Genomic DNA, 12285 nt, shown 5'->3' on the forward strand with positions numbered 1-12285 from the left:
ACTATATTGCTTATCGCAAAACTGTATGCAAAAAAAATGCGGTACGGGTCTCTTAACGCTCTTATTTTAATACTTCCTCGGAAATCCCTCGTTCGCTGGTAATATCGGGAATCTTTTGAATACCAATTGCAAAATGGTTTTAGTATTTCTTTGCAGGCAAAATGCAATTTCGTTCGTGCTACCAATTGCTATGCAAAACGAGAAAGAGCGGTTGTGTTCGAAAGCAGCATGGACTTGGTAAACATTTGTAGGCTTGCAGCCTGAATTTTATGCACGAGTTTACATATGTATAGGTAACACTGATAGTTCTTAGGATGGGCCACTCAGAAACCATGTACCATGTACCAAACCTTATTAGGATTGCTACATGGTTTTTGAGTGTACATGTAGGACAAAGAAAAAGAAAAAAAGAAGAAAGAGAAAAAAGAGCTAAACTCCTCTTTTTTCTCTTTCTTCTTTTTTTCTTTTTTTTTGTCTTTGATGTAAGTTTTATTCCGTTGTCATTTGAAACGGCTTACAAAAGCTATGTTTTATTTATGCTAATAAAACAGTTTACACACATTTGATTCCTTTAAATTACGTTGTAATAGCAGAACCCGAATACCTATTTGGGTTTCTGATACCTATCATTACGTGCTTTTATGTTAGTTTGATTTATTACTTTTCCCTAGATTCTTTCATGTCCCGATTTCACCAGAAACTATCAGTTCTGTGGAAGCCGTTACAAACTTTTTATTTAACATCAAATTGAGTATTCACGGTTATTTTGACTTAAAAGTTTATGACTTAATATAACGTTACCTATACCAGAGATATATATATGTCGCAGGAGGATCGTATAATCCGCCGTATTACATTACGGCTAGCCGTTTTCAAAAACAGGGGCGTTTTGAAATGCGGCGGTTTAACGATTAGCCGTATTGAATGCGGCTGAATGAGAATCCGCCGGAATGTATTCGGCGCCATACGTTCTTCAACACGGCTAGCCGTAATGTAATACAGCGAGTCATTAGCCGCCGCTTTGATAGTTTTTAGTTCCCATTTTTAACACTCGTGGCGCTGCCTGACTAACGCTGGGGTGTCCATCAAATCTGGAGTTTGTCGGACTGTTATTTTTAAAAAAAAATTTCCTTCGCAACTTAACTAGACGGAGCCCCGCTTCGCGGGGCTCCTATTTCTGAGCGGTTTGCCCTTCGGGCATCTGAAGCTACCTAACGAACCTAACCTACCTACCTATTGATTAAGTGAGACGTCCGTGAAAACATTACACTTTGGGGAAAAAAGCGTAGGTAGGTAATTAGGTTAGGTTCGTTAGGTAACTTCAGATGCCCGAAGGGCAAACCGCCCAGAAATAGGAGCCCCGCTTGCGGGGCTCCGTTTATTTAAGTTGTGAAGGAAATGTTTTGGAAAAGAAACACATGTAGTGCGGTGGGACCATGGTAGAAATAAATTAAATTGCAAACATTGTCAAACTCCGGTTACGTAGGCGACCGAAAGAACTGGTCACTCTACAATGTACGATGCGGCTAAACGTGGGCCGCCTTATTGAAGAACGTATCGCAGTGACAATCCGGCTAATCGTCGAACCGCCGCATTTCAAAACGCCCCTGTTTTTGAAAACGGCTAGCCGTAATGTAATACGGCGGATTATACGATCTGACTACGACATATACATATAACTCCGTATAAGAAAAATAAAGTCTAAGAAAAAAACGTGCCTCGGAAATCAAGAAAAAGTCATTCTCGAATAGATGGCGCACACACCTTTTTCCTATTCTCGGCTAGATGGCGTTGACGACACCGTTTGATATTTAACAATTTTAACACATATCAGTGAAAGAACATGGGTCAGTATGGAACAATAAAAATTAAAAATAATTTATTCCTAAACATATTTTGATTAATTTATACATTTACAATTTTATTTTAAGTTTTAATGGTGTGTCGATAGATGGCAGTAAATGTACAATGACTACAAAATTTACTTTGGCAATAGCCCTCTATACTATCTATTCTCTTTGCCTATACTATAGCATACATAGAAAAACGGGTGAATGATAAATAACTCGATCAATAGCGCCCACAGGCGAGAACGGGTAACAAAGCGTTATATCATGCGAAATACTACCTATTTATCCTTCGTAGATTTCATTCAAAAGGTTCATACTATATGATATGAGTGGGGTCTAATCGGCTAATAGCTTTCCACATATCAAAGATCTTAAGGTTGTCTCTTTAATAATTTCCTAACCAATTGATCCTATACCCAATATAATGCGAGTGGGATCAAAGACGATTTACCTGTTCAGAGTTACTTGCAAACATTCCCAATCTAACAGATATAAGTACGTCTGTATAGATAGGCTTGTGTAAACTGTTTTGTTGTTTTCTTATCGAAAGATATTATCAATATTTGCGTATTGCTTGGCAAGTTGTTCACGATATTTAAAAGGATATTATAAATACAATACAATACAATTTAGGTACTTAGTTTTCATACATAACACAATCATTGACTTTAAGATTAATTAGGTACCTACAGGTCTTTAACTACGCTTAATAACGTAATTTATTTTAGCGATTTAATTACCTGTTTGATAATTAATATTCAACGAGAAAACAAAATATCTAGTTAAACAACAATCTCAATATTAATTTAGTAATGGAATCCAACATTTTAAAGATACTGGGCTCGATTCGGATTTTCAAATAGATATCTATTAGATATCTTTTAGACATCACCAAGATATGATAACGATATGTTTAAAATCTAACCTGTCAAATTTGACATTTGTGCAATTCTAGAGATACTCTTGAACGATTTCCACAGGATATGACTTAGAGATCCAATTCACATCTAATAGATATCTTACTCTATCTAACGTAAAAGTGACATTGGGTGCCCGAATTGCGCTGCAAATGAGAACTAATTGATATCTAAACTATAACGTATCTAGAATGGATCTAGTACGTGTCGTCTTTTGTGAATATCTTGAAGTTCGAATACAGCTGACTGAGAGCGGATGATGAAAACGAATTTCGAGTAACAAATTTTACAGGAGAGCGAATAAACGTTTATTTTTAATGCATTACTAAAATATTCAAGAATAGTAGGTATTATGTGTAGTGAAATAGGGTAAAATTTCGAAACTGTTTTGCAAATTCCTTTTGCAAAAGTTAAACTCACTGATGACTGAAGTTCCCCTGTTTTTTTTATTATATAAAATTACCATGGGCACTTTACTATCCCAAAATTTCTTTACGATTCTAAAAATTTGGAAAAGGAAAATGTCGAGAACGAAACCTTTATTTCAGAGATTTTTTACGCAGGATTTTTCGCTTAAGCTGCAGTTGCCCTTATCGCACTAATTTTAGGAGCCGTCCCCGACAGCGCGACGGAGATATTTACCTAAAATTCTCAAATGTGATAAGGGGCTCAGTTGGTATTTCCTCTTAAAACTTCATCAACCTTACGTAAATAGTTCAAGTTCTTAGTAGGTATATAATAAACACACTATTTCCTCAGCGAAAATACTGTTATTTTTAGGGCTTACTGGACGAAAATTTGCTCGGAATAAAACTTGTTTATTTGGAATGTACGAAAACCATTTAACGCATTTATTCAACATTTATACGGTGGATTTAAGCTCAAGGTAATACATACTTTGCACCCGAAAAGGCGAAAAATCCTGTACGGGTTCGATTTTAATTATCTGCTTGTTGTCTATTCTCACAGGATTTGTCTAAAATAATGGCAGTAAGTGTTAGGGTTTCTTTTGATGGATGTTTTTGAATGTATGAAAACTGTGAAATTAATCAATGCCTTATTTTATTGTATAAATTCAAGTAGTATATAATGCCACTGATCTATCTACATTTCTTACGTACTTGGGTGGATTAATTTTATTTTTTAAGTATTAGGGGGCGTCCCTTAATTACGCGATGCGATTTTGAGTATTTTTTGACAATTGAATAAAATATGAAATGTGAATTTGCTAAAGATGCATTTGGGAAATGAAACTACATACCTACTGCTATAAGTTTTTTAGGAAGTGAAATTTGGTGAAAACTAGTTCGCCCAAACGGCAGTTAAAAAAAACCGGAATATAGGTACTCAGCATTATTATATACCTAAATGTGACCTAAATCTACTATTCGTTCCCACTTCCATTTCTTCGTCCTTGGTTAGGCTACATGCACGCCAATAATCATGCTTTTTGCCAGATGGTACCATATTTTCTACATATCCAGATGTTAAATGTTTAAGTAACAAATTGTATTACCTAATGTAACAAGTACCAATCGTCTTAACTATGTTGAAAAACTTAAGAAAAATTGGGTTCCCATTATTGCCTTAATTAAGGGCGAATTAACTGCGACCGACTGATCGCGTGAAAGAAATTCCTTGAGTATTTTTCGAGTCTTTTTTAATTAAGCTTTTTAAAATTTATGAAGATTGATTTTTGTTTAAGAAAGTTGCTATTACCAGCTATTACTTAATAGGGTTTTAATACAGTCTTAGTTTAATTCTAGCTTTATTATATTGTTTATCTTGATAATTAATCGAATTTCGCAGAAATTATACGCACAACTGTACAACGTCAAATAATTAAGGGCTGTACGTTATAGATTAATTTGGAAACTAATTTGAACGCAAAGTTATTAACTTGTAGTCCGTTGAGAAATCACCACGCCGCGCCCATCGAGACCTATCGCTGTCAAAATGGTGTTTCGATACGTTTTACCTTTCCAACCTAATGGAACTGTTATTATTAGTTTAGCAATACTATTATAGGCATTATAGCATATACTATCGGCTCGATTCGGAAAATAAATTAGATTTCTTCTAGACTTCAACAAGTTACGATATGGATAATTTAAAGATATTTGTAAGATAGATATGTCAAATTTGACGTTTCCGCGATTCTGGAGGTCCTCTTAAACGATTTCGACAAGTTATGACTTAGATATCTAAGTCACATCTAGTCGATATCTAATGTAGATCTAGTTGATCTCTATATCGTCTCAAGATCTTGTGATTATCTCGAAATCCGAATAGGCCTGTATATATATGGCACTATTTGACTCTTGTACTCAAATTATATTTGTATAGGTACTTTAAACATACATTGTATAGCTATATTTCTCTGTTTATGAGTATAATTTATTACCTCACTTATCTTGACGCGTTAGATTATTAAGTTATTTTAAATATTAATTTCTGTGATTGATAGCTGCTGTACATTTAAAACCACATAAACTTCGTGGCTTGAGCTACTTTTATCTCTAGATGCAATATTTCAACAGTACGTAGTACAGTCAACAACAGAGCTATGAATACAGGCAAAGTGCCAAAAATATGTACACACGACCTTAATGTACAGGCAATAAAGTACTGTATAGGTGTATAGGCAATAAACAACAAAAAAGGCCGTACAACGACCTCAATGACCACGACTGCTCTGACAAGAGTATCCGAGTAAGAAAAAGAAGACATATTTTTGACACTTTGCCTGTATTCATAGCTCTGTTGTTGACTGTACGTGCGACGCAATAACACATTTATGATAAAATGACTGTTTTGAGAATCATAATGTTATTTTGAAGTTATATAGCTTAGCCGTTTTTCGATCAGCATATATCTGCCATTTACACGACTTATACACAACGATAATAAAATGATGATGTTAAAATAAATGTCTACCATCAAATAACCCTTTATTGGTCAATTACCGAAGTACTCGAGTGTGGAACCACCCGCCACCGCTCGTGCGGTTAGGCCTACCACGGAACACCCACTATTAAAACAATCTCCGTTTTACTCTCTGCTAGTTAGTTGTCTGACGGTCTCCCTATCAGGTTGATTAATTCATTGATTTGGCGTTGGCGCTGCGTAAATCGTTAAGGTATTAGTCCTTTTCTTAAAATCTCATTACCTACATTTATTATCGAGAATAATCGCAATCCTAGTCGCGTTTAGTCATAATATTAATTGGTCTCAATAATGCCGCGATCAAAACAGGTTCAACAATAATTATATCTGTTTGGATAGGCATAGACAAGCATGTATTGTGTATATATGTACATATTTGATTAAAACTTTAATAATACTTACCTAATAATGAAATTGTTATAATTCATGAACTTATTGCTCAATCTCACTTTTTTCCGAAAATTCTATCCGATTAAAAATTTAATACTTATATTGAATTTGATTTTAATCCATTTTTTTAAAATAGACGCTATCCTACATCCATTTTTATATATTTACTTATAAGTTATGATTTAAACTAGTTTTGCCATGCCGATTTATCACCTGTTAAGTCATTTTGTACATATCAATATTATCTATATATGAAAGAGATCTACTTAATGTAATAAGCCATCAATCATGCTATTACTTGAGCTATACTGGAAAGTACAGCCACATCCAGTTTTCATTTAGAAAGTGGCGAGCGTTACCATTTTTATCACAAATCTAGTGTGACGGCAAAACTTAGAAACTATGTAGCTACTGCTGAGAGTTTCTATTTTCCCATACATTATACTTAAAATGATTGTAACCGTTGTTTTACCGTATATAATCTTGTTTATAGGTAATATTTAACGATTGTTATTCGTAAGAGTAATATATACAAATGAAATATAGAGGTACTTATATAAGTCAACAGTAATCACGTCACAGTGAGTATAACATATCAAGGACCCAGACACAGTTCGCACGTGATAAGCTTAACTAGAGACCGTCAAGACGTCAATAGTTATAACGGATAAATACCTGCTAACTCATAACTAGCACGTTCGCTGTCGTTTTTCGCACGACATATTTGATTCCTAGGGGCCGATTTTTGAATTTCGTTCAATAATATCTCCAGTACCCGGCATTCAAATTCTACTAATAGAATTAAAAACGAGTGGTCCATACCAGTACCACTCGATTCCCAATTTCTATCGCTCGTATTTCAAAAATTAGCATTTCGCTGTTTTCTACCGATTTTCGAGTGACGAAATCGAACGCTCGAAATTCAAAAATCGGCCCCCGGGTCTTTTATTGAATAAATAATATCTTCAAACACCTAATTTTCACGTACTTATTTTTTGTGCGTTTCATGCTATTTTAACATACTTCTCAATTTTAGACCATAAACAGTACCTACCTAAAAATAACTATTTGATAAATAAGAGGTTAGAACTGTTCAATACTAAATTTTATTAGGTGAGTACTTGAGTGACTTATATATTGGCGTTGGTTGCTTTCTAAATTAATCAATTCTTATTTTATGAGCTTAATGCGTTTGTATTGGTCTTTATATCAAAATAGAATAAAATTTCACTAAATATTATTTCATTACTTGTTTGCAAACTAAGTATAAGTATCATTGCTGGTTAAAAACATATTTGTGTTTCATTCATGCAATTACATAAGTATGTAGTTTTAACCAGCCAAGCATAAACAACCTGATTCAACTAGACTTAGTATACTTAGATTAGATAATGTGATGACACATTCACAAGCAGTAAGTACCTACGCATGACTCTAGTAACTTAAACACATCGAGGTATGCACTAGATTAAATTATAAACTCATGTCTTAACTGTTATGTTGATTATTATTGATTAGTCTTGTTCGAGACGGCTTAGCTCTGCGTTCAACTGAGAAGACTAGAGGTTGGATAACAGCAATTTCGTGGTAATTAACCACGTTTGCGATGCAGGCTTGAGTTTCTGTTTTGTTTAGTTTTAATTTGAAGCGTTTGCTTTGGTTACTGTTCACAATTGTACAACTGTGTTTATGAATAGCGAAGTACCTAGTGGTGCTTGGTAGCTTTTGGAAATTATTTATTGTTATAATGTTGCCAACAGGGAAAAATAATAGTAACTATGAAAATTCAGTCCGAAAAACATTAAATAGTATATAATGTCCAAACGGTTTGCTATGTATTATTGATTATGGAACCAGGCACTTTACAGTTGTCCATTAATGCCAACCTAAAAAATGGAACCCGAGAAATTGGTCTCTTTTTAAATTAATACTTATATAATTATATCATATTGTTAAATTACCAGAATATCCTATATAATTAATTATCAACACCATTTTAGTACTGACAGTGCCTAGAGAAAAGTAAAGATCTATCTTTGGAAATTGTTGTTTGTCGGCGAAATTTCTTTACCAACTAAGAAAACTGGGAACACCCAAATATTCCGAAATACGTTTTTCCGACTTTCATAACCTCGATTTTCATAATCCCGATTTTTTACATGACCGAAATATCGAAATTACGACTTTGAAAACCACGAAAGAACAAAATCACGACTGTGTTATTTCCGAAAACTTAAAATCCGATTCTCATATGGACGAAAGCTTAAAATTCCGATTTAGAAAAAATCCGAAAATATTTTTCCCGAATTTGTCTATTCCGAAAAATCATTGACCGATCGGAATAAAATAATTCGGTATTCAGAAATTCGATCTTTTGTGAATTCGGAATAATGAAATTCGTGATTATCAAAATAAGATTTAAACGCGCTTTTTTAAGTTTCACTAACCAAAATCCGAATCGGACCACCCACTATCCACGTCGTCTTGTCTGTCCTACCCCTAGAGTGTATGTAAAAAGCCAGAGGCGCGGAGGGGAAGCACGCCAGCCGTAGCAAAGCGCAGAGCAGCCGAAGTGGCTGAGGCGAGCATTAGTGCCTGCGCTTTGCTACGCAAAGGCGAAGAGGCTGCTATGCCCGTAGCGCCGGAGCAGTTGCGGAGCAACTGTTGCCAGAAAAGTGGCTCAGGTTAGGTTAGAACTGCAACCCGACGAAATCAAACTGTTGCCAGAAAAGTGGCTTAGGTTAGGTTAGAACTGCGATCTCACGAAAACAAACTGTTGCCAGAAAAGTGGGTTAGGTTAGGTTAGAACTGCGACCTCACGAAAACAAACTGTTGTTGTTGTCTGTAAAGTGGGTTAGGTTAGGTTAGAACTGCAACCCCCAAGAAAACGAATTGTTGCCAGAAAAGTGGGTTAGGTTAGGTTAGAACTGCGACCTTTACAGAAACCAATTGCTACTGGAAAAGTGGGTTCGGTTAGGTTAGTACTGCGACATTTACAGAAACCAACTACTACTAGAAAAATGGGTAAGTTTAGAACTGCGACCTTTACAGAAACCAACTGCTACTGGAAAAGTGGGTTAGGTTAGGTTAGAACTGCGACCTTTATAGAAACCAACTGCTACTGGAAAAGTGGGTTAGGTTAGGTTAGAACTGCAACCTTTACAGAAACCAACTGTTGCTAGAAAAGTGGGTTAGGTTAGGTTAGAACTGCGACCTTCACAGAAACCAACTGCTTCTAGAAAAATCGGTTAGGTTAGAACTGCGACCTTTACAGAAACCAAATGCTACTATAAGTTTAGAACTGCGACCTTTACAGAAACCAACTGCTACTGGAAAAGTGGGTTAGGTTAGGTTAGAACTGCGACCTTTACAGGAACCAACCGTTGCTAGAAAAGTGGGTTACGTTAGAAATGCGACCTTTACAGAAGCCAAATGCTACTAGAAAAGTGGGTTATGTTAGGTTAGAACTGTGACCTTCACAGAAACCAACTGCTACTAGAAAAGTGGGTTAGGTTAGGTTAGAACTGCGACCTTCACGGAAGCCAACTGCTACTAGATAAATGGGTTAGGTTAGGTTAGAACTGCGACCTTTACAGAAACCAACTGTTGCTAGAAAAGTGGGTTAAGTTAGGTTAGAACTGTGACCTTTACAGAAACCAGCTGCTACTAGAAAAATGGGTTAGGTTAGGTTTGAACTGCGACCCTTGCAGAAAAAATGCTACTAGAAAAGTAGGTTAGGTTAGGTTTGAACTGCGATCCTTACAGAAACGAAATGCTACTAGAAAAGTGGGTTAGGTTAGGTTAGAACTGCGACCTTTACAGAAACCAACTGTTGCTAGAAAAGTGGGTTAGGTTAGGTTAGAAGTGCGACCTTCACAGAAACTAACTGGTACTTGAAAAGTGGGTTAGGTTAGGTTAGAACTGTGACCTTTACAGAAACCAGCTGCTACTAGAAAAATGGGTTAGGTTAGGTTTGAACTGCGACCCTTGCAGAAAAAAAATGCTACTAGAAAAGTAGGTTAGGTTAGGTTTGAACTGCGACCCTTACAGAAACGAAATGCTACTAGAAAAATGGGTTAGGTTAGGTTTGAACTGCGACCCTTGCAGAAAAAAAATGCTACTAGAAAAGTAGGTTAGGTTAGGTTTGAACTGCGACCCTTACAGAAACGAAATGCTACTAGAAAAGTGGGTTAGGTTAGAACTGCGACCTTCACAGAAACCAACTGCTACTAGAAAAGTGGGTTAGGTTAGGTTAGAACTGCGACCTTTACAGAAACCAACTGCTATTAGAAAAATGGGTTGGGTTATGTTAGAACTGCGACCTTTACAGAAACTAACCGCTACTAGAAAAGCGGGTTAGGTTAGGTTAGAACTGTAACCCCCCACAGAAAAGAAGTGTTTTTAGAAACAGAACGAACTACATACACAATTATGTAGAAACATACATAATACATAATTATGTTGAAAAATTGTGCTTGTGAGTAACTCTTATAATATTATGTAAAATAGGAAATTTTAACAGGCATTTCTGCTTACTTTAACGACGTAGGTACCATTATTTATTATGAACAAATTCGGAATTAAAAAAATCGGAATCACGTCAAATCGGAATTCTAAATTTCGGAATAATGACAATTCGGAATTCGTGATTTCAACAATCGTTAATGTTAAATTCGGTATTTTTCACTATCGGAATTGTAATATTCGGAATTATGTGGTTCGGAATTTTAAAAAATCGGCGGTTTTGCCTTTCGGAAATATAAAACTTCGTGATTTTCATCGTTCGGTAATTACGACATTCGGAATTATGATGGGTCGAGCATTTAAAAATCGGAATAATAAAATTCGATATTCTAAAATTCGGCATAAAATATTTCGGAATTATGTAGTGTACCCAAGAAAACTAATACGTTAATTCCGTACAATCTTGATAGAAATCCCTACCATTCATACATCAACAGATGAATCAGATAAGTACAACAATGGATTTATAGTCAAAACAGTGAGGGATACTATCTAATTAGATATTAGTGCAAACATTGTATTATGTGTAGAGTTAAAGGTGACTCAGCTCAGGTAAGAAAGCACATCAAATTGTATGAAAGCATCTCATAACAATCAGTTAGATTCATATAATATGTATTCTCATTTCTTTTATTGATTTTATTTTCTTTTCCTTTTGTAAGATTTGATTTGTTTTCTGAAAGAGCTACGTATTTGTGATTTCATGTGCATATATGTTTATTTTTTATATCAAATTCTATAAAGTTATGTACTCACTGAGTATAATTGCATGAATTCTATAGTAATTTAAATTGTATTAATTACTCGTAATGCATGTTAATTATAAGATGTAATAATATAATATTTTAAACTTTCGCGTTTTGAATACATATTAACTCACATTATAGACGGGTCTAACGCGAATTATATTCAATTACCTTTATTTACCGACGTTTCGACACAGGTTTCACTGGTCGTGGTCGCGGCTGACTGATTGTCCCAGCAAAATGTCAAAACAGAGATTTGTGCATCTACCCGACGAAAAGTGTATGGAAAAGTTTGGGGTAGACATCACATTTTCAAACCACCCACCACACATAATGTTAATTATTGTCAATAGTCCGACACGCAACACTCACAATATCCACGCACCCGTCCGAAGATAGATCCTTTGGCTTTAGCTTCTGTATCACTGGTTCCCAAGTTGGCGATAAGTTGAAACCATCCTCCCTATTAAAATTCCTGGGGTGTTTCTTGATTTCAATTGCTTCTCGCACAACTCGAGGATAATAATGGCGTTCAGTGGAGACAACTTTTGGTCTATGCAACTCAATCCAGTGATTTGTGCCAGATGTAAGAAGATGTTCGGCGATTGCGGATTTGTGTAATTGGCGATTTTTAACTGCCGCTATGTGCTCTTTCACCCTCTCTTGCACGCTCCGTTTAGTTTGTCCAATGTACACACTTCCGCAGCTACAGTCTATTTTGTATACGCCCGGATTTTGGTACGGAATGACATCTTTTGGACTGCGCAACAGATCTGCTACTTTGAATAACGGCTTGTATACAGTCTTGATGGAGAATTTCTTAAGTACTGCTCCAATTTTGTCCGTTATTCCTTTCACATATGGTAGAAACGCTGGTTGTCTGTTGACCTCTGGATGTCTCTCCGTTCTCTT

General features: G+C 35.6%; 2 protein-coding genes across 2 annotated transcripts in view; one reads left to right on the forward strand and one right to left on the reverse strand.

Moving 5' to 3' along the window:
• The window catches only part of LOC134676421 (vacuolar protein sorting-associated protein 4), a 517731-nt gene that overhangs the window by 86406 nt on the left and 419040 nt on the right, over positions 1-12285 (reverse strand). The gene's annotated exons all lie outside the window — the stretch shown is intronic.
• The window catches only part of LOC134676344 (suppressor of lurcher protein 1), a 265018-nt gene that overhangs the window by 316 nt on the left and 252417 nt on the right, over positions 1-12285 (forward strand). The window lies entirely within an intron of this gene.

This window comes from Cydia fagiglandana, chromosome 2 (assembly GCF_963556715.1).
Source record: "Cydia fagiglandana chromosome 2, ilCydFagi1.1, whole genome shotgun sequence".
NCBI lineage: Eukaryota > Metazoa > Arthropoda > Insecta > Lepidoptera > Tortricidae > Cydia > Cydia fagiglandana.